We start from the raw sequence: 16,423 nt of genomic DNA, 5'->3' as shown, positions 1-16,423 counted from the left end.
GTCAAATTATTAGCTTCAGGTTCTAACTATATAAGTCAAATACATAAATAATTTTGTGATCAGAAATGACCTACTTTTATTTTGTACTCCAGCATTTCATTTAATAAAGTGTGAAAGAGGACACTGTTCTGATCTGGTCATAACTGTTGTTTTCTGTATTTTCAGCAGAAAGACTGCTCTGAAGATTAGTCAGTGAGTTATCGTTCCTCTTTCGACGCTAATCATCCAAGACAAGCAGTGGTTTCTTCTGACATAGTGAGTGTGATAGTTTTTTTTGTTTTTTTTAATTCTATGCTTTGTTTCTCACACATTAGTTTGCAGGTTTGCTTTTTGTATAGTATTAACTGTCAAATTTTAACTGTCAAAAATGTCAGGGTAAACTAGCACAAAACATAGTCATATAAAAATGTACATTAATATATCTACAGGTGCTGGTCATATAATTAGAATATCATCAAAAAGTTTATTTATTTCACTAATTCCACTCAAAAAGTGAAACTTGTATATTATATTCATTCATTACACACAGACTGATATATTTCAAATGTTTATTTCTTTTAATTTTGATGATTGGAGCTTACAGCTCATGAAAGTCAAAAATCAGTATCTCAAAATATTAGAATATTACTTAAGACCAATACAAAGAAAGGATTTTTAGAAATCTTGGCCAACTGAAAAGTATGAAAATGAAAAGTATGAGCATGTACAGCACTCAATACTTAGTTGGGGCTCCTTTTGCCTGAATTACTGCAGCAATGCGGCATGGCATGGAGTCGATCAGTCTGTGGCACTGTTCAGGTGTTATGAGAGCCCAGGTTGCTCTGATAGTGGCCTTCAGCTCTTCTGCATTGTTGGGTCTGGTGTCTCTCATCTTCCTCTTAACAATACCCCATAGATTCTCTATGGGGTTCAGGTCAGGCGAGTTTGCTGGCCAATCAAGCACAGTAACACTATGGTCATTGAACCAGCTTTTGGTACCTTTGGCAGTGTGGGCAGGTGCCAAGTCCTGCTGGAAAATGAAATCAGCATCTCCATAAAGCTTGTCAACAGAAGGAAGCATGAAGTGCTCTAAAATTCCCTGGTAGATGGCTGCGTTGACTGTGGACTTCAGAAAATTCAGTGGACCAACACCAGCAGATGACATGGCAGCCCAAATCATCACTGACTGTGGAGACTTCACACTGGACTTCAAGCAACATGGATTCTGTGCCTCTCCACTCTTCCTTTAGACTCTGGGACCTTGATTTCCAAATGAAATGTAAAATTTACTTTCATCTGAAAAGAGGACTTTGGACCACTGAGCAACAGTCCAGTTCTTTTTCTCCACAGCCCAGGTAAGATGCTTCTGACGTTGTCTCTGGTTCAGAAGTGGCTTGGTAGCCCTTTTCTTGAAGACGTCTGAGCGTGGTGACTCTTGATGCACTGACTCCAGCTTTAGTTCTCTCCTTGTGAAGCTCTCCCAAGTGTTTGAATCGGCTTTGCTTGACTGTATTCTCAAGCTTGCGGTCATCCCTGTTGCTTGTGCACCTTTTCCTACCCAAATTCTTCCTTCCAGTCAACTTTGCATTAAATATGCTTTGATACAGCACTCTGTAAACAGCCACACCTTTCAGTAATGACCTTCTGTGACTTACCCTCTTTGTGGAGGGTGTCAATGTTCGTCTTCTGGATCATTGCCAAGTCAGCAGTCTTCCCCATTATTGTGGTTTCAAAGAACAAGAGATACCCAGAATTTATACTGTAGGGATGGTCATTTATTCAAACTCAAATGTAAATATTCTAATATTTTGAGATACTGATTTTTGACTTTCATGAGCTATAAGCTCTAATCATCAAAATTAAAAGAAATAAACATTTGAAATATATCAGTCTGTGTGTAATGAATGAATATAATATACAAGTTTCACTTTTTGAATGGAATTAGTGAAATAAATCAACTTTTTGATGATATTCTAATTATATGACCAGCACCTGTATATTAAAAATAGTCTGTGAATAGGGTCCATAACATCTTCAATGTTCAGTGGGATAATGAAACATTTTCGGTACACTTTCTGAAAAGTTTTGATTTGTCAGTGTCATTGGGTATAACTCAAAAGGATTTTATCAGTAATCAATTAATCTTGAATGTCCTGAACAGCCTTTTAGGTTGTAAGCCTGTAATTGTGACGTGTCATTAGGGATGCAACGATTATAGATTTTGTTGGTACGATTATAGTCTGAGGAATAATCACGGTTTCACGATTATTACGATTATTATGCATTTATTCATTTCACAACATAAAATCACATAAACACTTTTTAGATTAAAGTGTTATTGATTGCTGCCTTTTGAAACAGAAATAACACCGTAACCAATAATACAGCACAAAAAAAAAATACATCTCTCCTATTGGAATTAAAAAACGTGACCTCTGCTCTGTAAACATGAATGTCAGTATTTCCCTTTTGAAAATAACAACTGGAAATAGATGTAATATTTTCATTTTGTATATTCTTTCTACATTTCTTTTGGACCTGAGGTACAGAACTTGGAAAGATGGTGAAAAATACATTGACTTATGAATAATACTATAACAGGGATGATAAATCACAATATTAATTAAGTATTATTAATATAAGACTAATATTAACTTTATCCCACAGAGGACACTGTTACTAATGAGGGGAATAAACTAAACTATTATTGTAATCAACTGTCATCCATACTTATTCATTTTAATAATATTTATTCATCTGATTTTACATATGGCCTGAGAAAATGTCTATTATTTTGGTTTGTGAGATTGAGATCGAGCTGCCCACACAAACATTTAGGAGGACAGAAACGTGTTGTCAACGCTGCCCAGCGACTTTCATTAATAAAATAGCTTATAGATACTGGATTGCTACATTATATTAATCAGCAAAGAGGGGGTAAAATGACTGTTTAAATAACTAAAGTCAAATCTTCATTGTTTAAAGTGACGCTTAGATGCAGTTAGGCTAATTCTCTCTCTCTCTCTCTCTCTCTCTCTCTCTCTCTCTCTCTCTCTCAGCGTGCAGAATGTTAGAGCTAATGAACGTCGCGTCAGGTGGTCCTTGCCTTCACGTCGTGCATTAAAATCGTTTATTGCACAGCGAGAACAGGTTGGCTAGCCGTGCATTATCCCTTATGTATTCGCTCTTTAACAGGAATTTTTACGGCACTATTTAAATGACTCCCTGGTCATTCTTGGTGTACCCGAAATGGTCCCACACTATCGATTTCAGTAATTTCTTGGTTCCTCTGTCATAGTTAATCTAGTAGCCTCCATGTCTCTGATAAGCACGGCATTTTAAGATGGTGCACCACTATTGTAACTTTGTTTTCGTTTTGCGCAAGTTTCAACAGTTCCATTCTGTGCAACAGAAACATTCGGTGTAGCGGAGCCTTTACGATTAATTAACCGTGATGTTTTAAAGCGCGGTTAATCGTAAAACTGGTTAATCCCTGCATACCTACGTGTCATTGCGTATGTTTTACAGATTGTTCATTAATAATTGTCTATGCTTTGAAAGTTCAGTGATAAAGGTCAAAGTTGAAACAGTTTTCTACAGTGCTTGATTGGCGTGCAATATTGACAGTTCACTGCATAGAGAACAATGCACTGAACAATGCTGAATCATGTGAAAGGTCTTGAGAATCTCACTCCTACTGAGTTTTCATTAATATCATTAATATTGATGCTCATTTCTAGATCCATAGTGTCCAAAGCAGTAATTCATTGAGTTGTTTATGAACTGTTAAACTTTGCAGTACATGGTCCAATTTATCCCTCTATGGGACTAATTGTGAATTCACAGCTTGAAAAAATAATTGACTTTATATTTTAAATATATTTAGGAGTAAAATCATTTTCCAAAATTAGTCTATCCTTTTGACCTTTTTTTTAGGGTTCCGTCATTTATACCTGACTTTGTCCCATTAGGGTAAATTATTTTTGCCAAATTGTTTAAAACTTCACACACAATCAAATGCTTTTTCACTATCTGAAAAGAAGTGAAAATGTCTTACTGTTTCAAAAACATTAAAAATCTTTATGAACATTACATTTTTTTCTTGTGCTGCTATTTTTGATTTGGAACTCACACGTGAAAATGTCTAAAACTTGACACAAATTCGGATGCAGTTTTACTGCTTGAAAACCATGTCTTAGTGTTTCAAAAGCATTAAAACAAATTTAACATTGTGTTTCATCTTGGAATTTTGAATCAATTATCATAGCACAAGTGAAAGTCAACTGCCTGACTTGCACAATAACCTATTCTTCATCACTGCCCTCACACTCATTGCTTCTTTTGGCCCTTGGTCCTCAACCACTTTTATTACTACAACCTGATTTTCTGATGCACTCCTATCACTATCAATACTTTCTGAGTACAGATTTGTCTCTGCATCTTCCAAAAATCTTCCTTACATTTATATAGCGCTTTTCTAGGCACTCAAAGGGGGGGGGGGGTCTCCTCATCCACCACCAGTGTGTAGCATCCACCTGGATGATGCGACGGCAGCCATAGTGCGCCAGAACACCCACCACACACCAGCTTATTGGTGGAGAGGAGACAGAGTGATGAAGCCAATCAGCAGATATGGGGATTGTTAGGAGGCCATGATGGTCAGAGGCCAATGGGCGAATTTGGCCAGGATGCCTAGATCACACCTCTACTCTTTTCGAAAGACATCCTGGGATTTTTAATGACCACAGAGAGTCAGGACCTCGGTTTAACGTCTCGTCCGAAGGACGGTGCTTTTTACAGTATAGTGTCCCCATCACTATACTGGGGCGCTAGGACCCACACAGACCACAGGGTGAGCACTAGAGGGCTGCATTGGGTTTGGGCTCCCGCGGGACCCAACGCAAATCTCGCGGGAGCGGGCGGTTTTACCTTTGCTGCGGGCGGGAGTGGGCGGTCAGAAATTTTCGCGGGAGACCCGCGGGGAATGGTGGGATTTAGTGTGTAATAGAAATGGAGTCAACACATTAAGTTGAGAAGGAAATTAAATCGGCTGTTTACATGACGAAAGCAAAGAAAGGCAAGTCAGACATCTGGAAACAATTCTCAGTTGTCACTGAAAAAAATGGGAAAGAGTTCAACTTCGTAAGTTGCGATAAATATGCACAAGGACATAAATCTGGCACCTCTGCCCTGAGGCGACATACCCATTTTCTAAGTTCTATGTGTTTATTTACTTAAGTTAAAGTTATTTCATATTTTGCTTGGGCTTATTTAGCATACTTAAACTGTTTGTTAACAGTTAAGGTCATTGCACACTGAGTCCGAAATTTTTGCGTGCGTTTTTCTGATTTTTCGTATTCCTCATCCTTTCCTATCAAAATGCATGCTACGGATGCGAAAACGCAGAAACTCGAACCTGATCCGATTTTTTTTTTTTTTTTTTTTTTTTTTTTTTTAAGAAGGACAAAAGTTTCGGAGGCAGTGTGTGACATAATGTGAGGTTGTATTTATTTTTAACGCGAAAATTTCGGACTGGGTGTGAAATGACCGTTAAACTGTTTGTTTAGTAAATCATTTGGTGCTTCTGTATCAAGCAGTAGGCTAATTTTAAACTGAGGTACTGCTATTTGTGCTTTTGTTTTAACGGTTAATGTTTAATAACGCTAAAAAAAAAAAATACCCAATGTTTTTGTCCGGTGTGGTGCTTTGGTTTAGCATTACTTCATCTTATTTAAACGCAATCATGTTTAAATCCTGCTATTCTGGATGATAAGTTGAACGAATATTTGAGTATTTATTCAGTCAAAAGGTTGCGGGAGCGGGCGGTCCTGGTCAGAAATTCAGCGGGAGTGGGCGGGTGGGGGTTTGTGAGCACCCCCTCAAGAGCACCCCCTCAATAGCACCCCTAATAGGACTTTGTCAGTTATGTGTGAAAAGCTCAGATTTTTTGGTCTCTGAGTTATTGTTTTTATAAAAGTGCATTAAAAAAAAAAAAAACAAACAAAAAAAAACTTTAGAAAACACATTTGGATGTACAATTGTATTTTTTTTATAACTTGAATTTATATGTATTTTTTAAGTCTAAAATCAGCTCACTATGGAACCTTGAGAGCATGTGACCTAACATGTGCTAATGTCTATTTACTACTTTGTTACCAAAAATGTGAAGCACATGGTAAATAAATTTTAATTTTACGAGTTGAAGGGGATGTCATTTGACATCACTGAAATAAAAATTTTGTTGGCTGAACATTAATATTGTATTTTAAATGCAATTTTCTTAGCGTCATTTATAAATGACAATATCCCATAGAGGGTTAAGATAATGTTACTTTGAACTTTTCTTTGTTCAGTCACTAATAATATCATTTTAATAGTTTAATTTCTCTGCATGTAAGCTGTGAGGAATTGTTAGCTAATATTTAGCATCTTTTAGTAATGAAACAAATCCTAAAGCAGTCTGCACTCTGCAGTTATGAAATGTTAATTTTTTTTGTACATGGGAAGTGAAATCTGAGCTTTTTTCCTGTAATTTGGGGTTAAGGCTGACCAAAGACCAAAGAAAAAATTCTACATGTCTTTACATTATATTTTAAAACATTAATCCAATAAATATTTATATATATATATATATATATATATATATATATATATATATATATATATATATATATATATATATATATATATATATATATATATATATATATATATATATATATATATATATATATATATACACAGGTGCTGGTCATATAATTAGAATATCATCAAAAGTTGATTTATTTCACTAATTCCATTCAAAAGTGAAACTTGTATATTATATTCATTCATTACACACAAACTGATATATTTCAATGTTTATTTCTTTTCATTTTGATGATTATAACTGACAACTAAGGAAAATCCCAAATTCAGTATCTCAGAAAATTAGAATATTGTGAAAAGGTTCAATATTGAAGACACCTGGTGCCACACTCTAATCAGCTAATTAACTCAAAACTGCAGAGGCCTTTAAATGGTCTCTCAGTCTAGTTCTGTAGGCTACACAATCATGGGGAAGGCTGCTGACTTGACAGTTGTCCAAAAGACGATAGGCCTGTCGCGATAGTCGATATATATCGACTTATCGCACGATATATGGAAATGAGCACGATCATTTTTGGTGTCGTGATATTGCGACTGATCATTTTTTTATAATTAAAAATAATGATTATTATTATTTTTTTTACATAAAAATGAATATCACCAACTTTTTAGTCGATCGCGCTGCCTCTGTCATCTCGTCTGCTCTCTGTGGCGGAGGCGGAGGCGGGGCTTAGGCAGCGTCTCCCCCACACACACGCACACAGAGCGGACAACGACAGGCGAAGAGAAGGCGTGAACCCACTGCGCTATAAAGTGTTTCGTGACAACTACAGCCAGTTAGGAAGAACAAGTCCCAATGGACTTGGTTTCAAAGCCGCAATCTTCAGCTCCGGTGTGGGAACATTTTGGCTTTAAGCCGAATGAGAGAGGAGAGCCAATTAACGTGAATGAGCCGGTATTTGTTTTATTTATATAGCATATATTTTTTTCACATTCCAGGTCCAATGTCTAAATATTCTTAAGAATAAAATGTTCTTTGTTCTTTGAAAGAGTGTACTTGCATTATTATGGTATTATATTGTCATACTGTAATTATATAATTAGTGAAATAAAATTGTCTTAAAATGACAATAATATCGTTTATCGCAATTAATTTTGGTGCAATATATCGCACACCAAAAAGTAGTTATCGTGACAGCCCTAAAAGACGACCATTGACACGTTGCACAAGGAGGGCAAGACACAAAAGGTCATTGCAAAAGAGGCTGGCTGTTCACAGAGCTCTGTGTCCAAGCACATTAATAGAGAGGCGAAGGGAAGGAAAAGATGTGGTAGAAAAAAGTGTACAAGCAATAGGGATAACCGCACCCTGGAGAGGATTGTGAAACAAAACCCATTCAAAAATGTGGGGGAGATTCACAAAGAGTGGACTGCAGCTGGAGTCAGTGCTTCAAGAACCACTACGTACAGACGTATGCAAGACATGGGTTTCAGCTGTCGCATCCTTTGTGTCAAGCCACTCTTGAACAACAGACAGCATCAGAAGCGTCTCGCCTGTGCTAAAGACAAAAAGGACTGGACTGCTGCTGAGTGGTCCAAAGTTATGTTCTCTGATGAAAGTAAATTTTGCATTTCCTTTGGAAATCAGGGTCCCAGAGTCTGGAGGAAGAGAGGAGAGGCACACAATCCATGTTGCTTGAGGTCCAGTGTAAAGTTTCCACAGTCAGTGATGGTTTGGGGTGCCATGTCATCTGCTGGTGTTGGTCCACTGTGTTTTCTGAGGTCCAAGGTCAACGCAGCCGTATACCAGGAAGTTTTAGAGCACTTCATGCTTTCTGCTGCTGACCAACTTTATGGAGATGCAGATTTCATTTTCCAACAGGACTTGGCACCTGCACACAGTGCCAAAGCAACCAGTATCCGGTTTAAGGACCATGGTATCCCTGTTCTTAATTGGCCTGCAAACTCGCCTGACCTTAACCCCATAGAAAATCTATGGGGTATTGTGAAGAGGAAGATGCGATATGCCAGGCCCAACAATGCAGAAGAGCTGAAGGCCACTATCAGAGCAACCTGGCTCTCATAACACCTGAGCAGTGCCACAGACTGATTGACTCCATGCCACGCCGCATTGATGCAGTAATTCAGGCAAAAGGAGCCCCAACTAAGTATTGAGTGCTGTACATGCTCATACTTTTCATGTTCATACTTTTCAGTTGGCCAAGATTTCTAAAAATCCTTTCTTTGTATTGGTCTTAAGTAATATTCTAATTTTCTGAGATACTGAATTTGGGATTTTCCTTAGTTGTCAGTTATAATCATCAAAATTAAAAGAAATAAACATTTGAAATATATCAGTCTGTGTGTAATGAATGAATATAATATACAAGTTTCACTTTTTGAATGGAATTAGTGAAATAAATCAACTTTTTGATGATATTCTAATTATATGACCAGCACCTGTATACACATACATATATACATACAGGTGCATCTCAATAAATTAGAATGTCGTGGAAAGGTTCATTTATTTCAGTAATTCAACTCAAATTGTGAAAAAAATAAATTCAATGCACACAGACTAAAGTAGTTTAAGTCTTTGGTTCATTTAATTGTGATGATTTTGGCTCACATTTAACAAAAACCCACCAATTCACTATCTCAACAAATTAGAATACTTCATAAGACCAATAAAAAAAAAAACACATTTTTAGTGAATTGTTGGCCTTCTGGAAAGTATGTTAATATGTTGTTTGCAATCATGTGATTCTGATGACGTGCGAATTGCAGCTGGAGGGCAGGAAGTGATTTTTCTCCATAGGAATCAGTAGCAGAAACTCAAAATTCCTGTGTTTTGCGTTGTTTAAGGATGCTTAAATCGGTCAAACCGAGAAACCACAAGGAGCTTTTATCGTGTAAGAAATTGTGTTGTTCGTAAGAGGAGAAAAGTCAAGAAATTGACTGAAAAACATGAAAAGGTGGCTTGTAAAGCTACCCATCGGCCTGACTCCGTCTGCCGCACACGGGCCAGATGCCTGTGGACTCGCTGCCCGATTCAGGGCCGAGTCAATAGAGCAGACACTGCCGCATCCGAGCCGGAATCGGCCCGACACTGAAGTGCACAGCGCGCCGGACGTGGCCGTTTGGCATTGAGTGAATTCTGACCGTCTCACGCTGAATGAGTCCAATCTGTTTATATCTTTATTAATATTTTAATATACTATTATATCTTATATTATATTAATCATTTGCACACACAAGCATTATCCAACTCGCTCCTCCTGACCGCAGACGCAGCTTTACAAGCCACTTTTCAGTTTGCGTTTTTCAGTCAGTTTCTTGACTTTTCCCCTCTTATGAACAACACATTGTTGTACACAATAAAACTCCTTGTGGTTTCTCGGTTTGGCCGATTTAAGCATCCTTAAATAACGCAAAACACAGGAATTTTGAGTTTCTGCTACTGATTCCTATGGAGAAAAATCACTTCCTGCCCTCCAGCTGCATTTCGCACGTCATCAGTGACGTCATGTGCAAACAACCTATTTACTGTATATGTACTCAATACTTGGTAGGGGCTCCTTTTGCTTTAATTACTGCCTCAATTCGGTGTGGCATGGAGGTGACCAGTTTGTGGCACTGCTGAGGTGGTATGGAAGCCCAGGTTTCTTTGACAGTGGCCTTCAGCTCATCTGCATTTTTTGGTCTCTTGTTTCTCATTTTCCTCTTGACAATACCCCATAGATTCTCTATGGGGTTCAGGTCTGGTGAGTTTGCTGGCCAGTCAAGCACACCAACACCATGGTCATTTAACCAACTTTTGGTGCTTTTGGCAGTGTGGGCAGGTGCCAAATCCTGCTGGAAAATTAAATCAGCATCTTTAATGTCATGTCTGTTTTGGGGTTTTGTTTCATGTTCATTGTTTTCATGTCTCTTATTTTGTCATAGTCATAGTTCCTGTCTAGTCATGTGATTCCCTTGATCCTTATGTATTTCTGCCTAATGTGTGTGGCATGTTCTGATTAGGGATGCATCAATCCGATACTTGGTATCGATATCGGTTCCGATACTGGCATTTTCTGCCGGATCGGGTATCGGTCAGACGAGACCAATCCAAATCCGATATTGTGCGTATACTATTGTGTTATTGTTAAGCCCCACGAAAGCACAAAAACATTATAAAGAACCATTAAGTCAAAATTCAAGTGTTCTGAAGCCATTCCGTAGTCTAATGTGAGGTACAGATGAATATTTAAGTCGTTAAATTCAGGTTCACGTAAACTCTTCTCTCCGCTGCAGCTGCCTGTCATCCTCCATTCAGCATTCAAACTGTGTTTCACGTTCAGTTACGACAGTCAAGACTATAAAAACCAAGAGCGCACAGTAACTGAAATGTAAAACTGTTAAAAGAAAAGGGCTCAATAAACTATCGCACAGATTTAATAAACTACGCATCAATATCTCTTTCCTTTGTGCTTTGAACTTCTCTATGCAGAGCGCTGTACGCTGTGACTCTGTGCTGCTTCAAGCGCGTCATTCTGCACACGGGATGCGCATAAGCGCTTTGTGCCGCTCTCTATTGGAGCTTTTCGTATTATAATACTTTTTTTGCAATGAAAGATTATTTATAGTGTTTCTTGTTCTGTCCTATAGGACAGAACAAGAAAGGCTATTAATAATCTAATGTATAGCACAGTAATGGAGGCAGCAACATATTATAGATATGACTCCTATCTATCATATGTTGCTGCCTTCATTACTGTGCTATTTTTAATTTTATAGTTTATATTTATATATTATACATTTACTTGTTTTCATTAATGTATTTTACAACAATACAAAAATCAATGTGTAACTGTCTCAGAAGGACTGCAGGAGCACATGTACACACACAAACAGTTTATACCATTATTCATACACACCATCTAGATGCCGGCAAATTAACATCAATTGTAGTAGATGTGTGGTTACTTTCCTGTTTGTGTGCTGTAATTTAATTGTATATATAATTTTCTTTACTTTTATTGGTTGTTTGTTTTGTTTTAATGTTTAATCTTGTGTTACATGATGTAACATGTCAAGAAAGCACAACTGTTTTACAAATGTTAGTTTATTTTCCATGTGAAACAACTAACATACACTTGTAAATAGGGCTGGGTGATAATTTGATAACAATAATTATCGCAATACAATTTTCCTCGATAAAACAATATGAAGAGTTCGATATATATGTTTGTGTGCCAAAAGCGGAACGAAACAGTGCAACTAATTTGAATCGTGCCACACGGACCATTTATCTGCTCGGATCAAAGTTCAAACTGCTGCGTGGCGCGAGCTCACTAGAGCACTAAACACTATTCGGTCACGCGAGCACTAAACAGCGCTGTGAGATCCAGTGTGAAGCGCGAATTCAGTGATGAGCACAAATGACTCCGTGATTTAAACTAGTTTAAAGCCAAACAGGAGAAACACTGTGTGCAACAAGACAGTCAGAAGGCTTTTCAATCTACACATCGCCATCATTTACCATGGATTTACTGTAGTAACACTCACTGCACCATGGTATTGTGGCAGAAATGTGGGATATTCACATTGAATTTTATTACAGGAGTAATGGTATATAATTATATTTGTGATTAAGCTATAGCATGAGTGCATTAATACATTGCATTTATAACCATTTATATATCTTACATTTTGAACTGCCAAACCTGAGGCACCTTCAAGCTCAAACGAGTCATAGACATAATATACGTAGACGCCTCATGACGTGCTGGAACGTAATCCAGTGTCGCCGCCATATTGGTTGGGTCTCCTCACTCTACGCTAGCACCAGAGTCAATCGGAGTCAACGGAGAGCGAGCAACTATGCCCGTATTTTGTGCAGCTTACGGTTGCAATAACCCGCGCAGTATTGATAGCAGATAGCGTGGGATTACCTTTCACAAGTAAGATTGAACAATAATTTTGGTTATTTTACCATTTATAATATTAGGTCATCGTAACAAACGTTACTTGCGTGTAACGTTATTACAGCAGGAACTGGTACTCTGTCTCATTGTCTCTTGCTGTTTTTTGTCTCATTGTCTGTTCTTCAACTTTCAGAGGATGTTCTTACTTGGGGAGCACATTGCAGTAACCCAATTCAGAATTGAGAACCATCATTTCATGCTTGTCATTTGTGGTCAGTGGCACCTGCAGTTGTACGGCTGTACGCACTGTGTGTACCATGAGCGCTCAGACTGACCTATGATTTGCCCCTCAAACATTTCAGCAGTAAATTATAGCCGTATTTCTGTCGACTGAACCAGCCATGCCATTAATAATGAACGTATCAGTCTTTTGCATGCCAAAGTCCATTTCTGCTTATAAACATTATGTAAAATAGAAAGAGAAAATCGTGCTATACGCACTTTCATGAGATCGGGTTAGACTACAACAATTAATTTGTAGCCTATTTTACAAATGGGAATACAACGAATTCATGACAATGTTTTACATTCAAGCTACCTGTCAAATTTATAGTGAAACGTTCTTTAAAATCATCTGGAATACAATAAAGTAACTTTTAAAGCATTTTGCTGCATGGATTAAAAAATAAATAAATAATAAATAATTCACATATCATGCAGACAAAATTGCATTGCAGAAAATCCTTTAAATGTTAAGGAATTAAGAGCAAAGCAACAAAAATCAGAAAAAATATAATCGGGCCTGTTTTAGGCTTTTCCTTATTTTTATATTTTAGACGGTAATGAAAAATGACTCGCCATCTCCTCATTGGACGTGCCTTTAGAGAGAAATGCATCTTTACGGATCACGTAATGAAACAGTTTTTGTTTTCGATTTGAATTATTTCGTTTTTAAAGTAGTAATTTAAAGCTTTCTATAGATATATTTATCATATTTGTGACTCAATTCGTTGAGTTTCGGTTCATCATTGTGAAGCAGTCCTATTCAAGACAAGACGGCAAGCGCATCCTCTGTTTTCCTATTTATTTTAATAAAAGCACAAAGTGTTTTTGATATTGTGAATGCACACAAATAAAAGTAGAGCCTTTACATTTCCGAATGATGTATTACTCTTACCTTTATGAGCAAACATTATGGCGTATTTTAAGTTGTTTCCACTATTATTTTAAGTTCACGTGTGTGTGTTTTGAGTGTGTGAGTGAGAGAGAGAGAGAGAGAAATAAATTCAAATGAACAATCAAACTTGTTTCTTTATTAAAATATAAAATTCATTCATTTATACATTTATCAATATGCCATAGCCTACCATATGTCTTTGTATCATAACTAAATCGCTGCCGTTTGTAACAAACCAAACCGTGTGAAAATCCGGTAAAAATTCGGGGAGTTATGATTATTGTAGTTGGGGATACACCTTCCTTAGTAGAAATAAATGCAGGGGGGGCGCATTGGGGACCCATCCAAGATGGCGGCCGCGCTGATACGTCAGCTCCAATAGGCAGCGTCAGTCTATGAGGCGTCTACGTATATTATGTCTGTGAAACCAGTGCGCAACGTTTTGCTACGGTTTCCGGGTTGAACGACACATTTCCCGGAAACGATGTACAACGATGTGCAATGGGGTTTGAGATACGTTTTCTCTTGTTTGGTGGGTGTGTCAAAAATGTCAGTCCAATCAGCAGCAACATGTATATAAACCACGCGGTATTAAAGAGATAGCTCGCACAATGGGTCCAAGTAAAGTCGTTTACAAATGTGTCTGCTGCAGCTCGGTATACGCAACAATTGAAGATATTAGAATACGTTTGTCGTAAGAGTTTTATAGTAACAATATTGCATATATAGTAACAATATAGCGAAGACATAATGATGTAGTTGTTATTATGTTTAGGGTCATTGCGAGGCAAGTTTATTATAACGCCTGTTTCACACACATTCTGTTTGCAGTGCGTATTTTTTTCCACACCCATGTTAAGGAATTAAAACGTTCACACTGCACGTGGTTGAGGTCTGGCAGTGCGTTCCAGGAGCCTATTTTTGAGTCTATTTTTGCTGTGCTGCACGTGCTGAATTAAAGTGACAGTGCTTTGTTCACGGTAAAAATGAACATGGATTGACATGGAAATGTAGTAATTTCACAAAAAATAGATATAATTAAAGTCTACTGTGTTTCACAGGCTTTTTGGCTAGGTTTAAAACAAAGAAAAGTGCACTTTTAGATAAACAACGCAACATGCACTTCTGTCTTGTGGAGGTAGAAAAACAAAGTTCTTTAAGACCCGTGGGACTGTTTGTAATAAAGATTTAAATGTAAAAGGCACTAGAGCCGACTGTTTCTGTCCGTGGTAAGTTTTAATTTAAAATATTTGTGATACCCTAATGCAATGTAGGATGTATGCTGTGTTTAAATGTGCACTTGCTTGAGCAACTTAATATACAAATCTGTAGCCTAATGCATTTAATACGTTGTTTATATTAATAGAGTTTAAACGTGAATATATCTATGAAAGATTGTGTAATTGTACTGTGATAAAAGAGGATCACTACAATGCTGAAAAAGCACGTTAAGTATATATGCAAACAACGTTTGGATTTGAAATCCAAATAATGGATTAATATTGTTTTTGGATCAGGAGCGGACCCCAAACGCGTCCTGTGTGAAAGCTAATGAGTCCGTGCTGCTTCTGCACTGCATAAGTAACGCACACGTTCCACAAACGGAGCATGTGTGAAACAGGCATAAGTGAAGGTAATTAAGTGATGCACATACTGCTATATACAGTGGGAATTTGTAAACGTAATTAACATCAAAATAAATTCACAAGAGCAAGTATATTGTTTGCACGTTTATTTACATTAAAGGCAAAATAACTGAAATAATAAGATCTGGAACTTCTTTAAGTTTGTCTAAATATAATGTAGTAATTGCAATGTCTTCTGGTCCATATCCTTTCCTTAGGAATGTGTGCTAGACACTGATTAATGTAACATAAAAATACTATGTGCAGCAGATATCCAAGTGGTGCTGGTGCTGGTTGAGGAGAGACCCCCCCCCCCATGATTGTAAAGCGCTTTGGGTGTACAGCAATACACAATAAAGCGCTATATAAATGCTTCATTCATTCATTCAGTCACTATACATATTTATATATTTTGCTATTGTATTGTGGAGTGACACTTTAATAAACTTTTCTATACTCCTCTGATTATATAATGGTAAATATTACAATAACATAGCACAACAACATTGATCAGCAATAATGATAAGCCTAATACTCACAATAAAAATAATAAGGTCATATAGATCATAACACAGTCTTGGAGGTAAGAAGTGGATTATCCTTCACCTGAAATGTTTTTCTTTGCTTCCTGAAATGCGAGGCAAATGTTGGATCACAATAATTAGGAATCACAGTTACCACAAATCCCTTCACTCGATTGGGATGTTCTCTTTTATTCTGGACGGCATAAAATTCTCTTTTATTCTGGACGGCAGCGTATTTTGCAGTATTAAACACGTATTTATACTAATTTCATCAGGCTCCAAAAATTCTTCAAAAAGAACACAAAGAATGGCCTTCTCAGCTACCATAGTTGCAACTCTTGCGTTATCAGAACAGGGTGTTTCCATTTAAAAAAACGGTTTGCAACGTTTTGTCAGGGCTGAACGCAGCCCTGTATACAGGGTAAGCAGCCATATTTAAAGCTTCAATTTGCCCAGTAGGAAGGGCACTTCCATTTTCAGTAACATCATTGAGGGGTGAGATCAAGGAAACTGGAATTTCTCGTGAATTTTGTCTGCAGTGGTTGTGAATAGTTCAGTAATCAATAGTGATACATCTGTTGCATGCTAGTACAATGTGTCTTATGTATTGGTCTAGTT

The 16,423-nt window shown here is 37.3% G+C and overlaps 1 protein-coding gene across 7 annotated transcripts in view; it reads left to right on the top strand.

The window, feature by feature from the left end:
* Positions 1 to 16,423, top strand: part of LOC131542099 (inactive rhomboid protein 2-like) — a 100,966-nt gene that overhangs the window by 2,563 nt on the left and 81,980 nt on the right. For 3 of the 7 annotated variants that reach the window (XM_058778426.1, XM_058778422.1, XM_058778423.1), the window contains one exon: positions 169 to 255. The exons of 1 other annotated variant lie outside the window; for it this stretch is intronic. The gene's annotated coding sequence lies outside the window, so the exon portion shown is untranslated. Of the gene's footprint in view, positions 1 to 165; positions 256 to 16,423 lie in introns of all 7 variants that reach the window. 3 more of the 7 variants (XM_058778425.1, XM_058778420.1, XM_058778421.1) reach the window with 1 other exon arrangement.

The sequence above is a fragment of the Onychostoma macrolepis genome, chromosome 06 (genome assembly GCF_012432095.1).
Source record: "Onychostoma macrolepis isolate SWU-2019 chromosome 06, ASM1243209v1, whole genome shotgun sequence".
NCBI lineage: Eukaryota > Metazoa > Chordata > Actinopteri > Cypriniformes > Cyprinidae > Onychostoma > Onychostoma macrolepis.
This window is presented reverse-complemented; position numbering and strand designations above follow the sequence as displayed.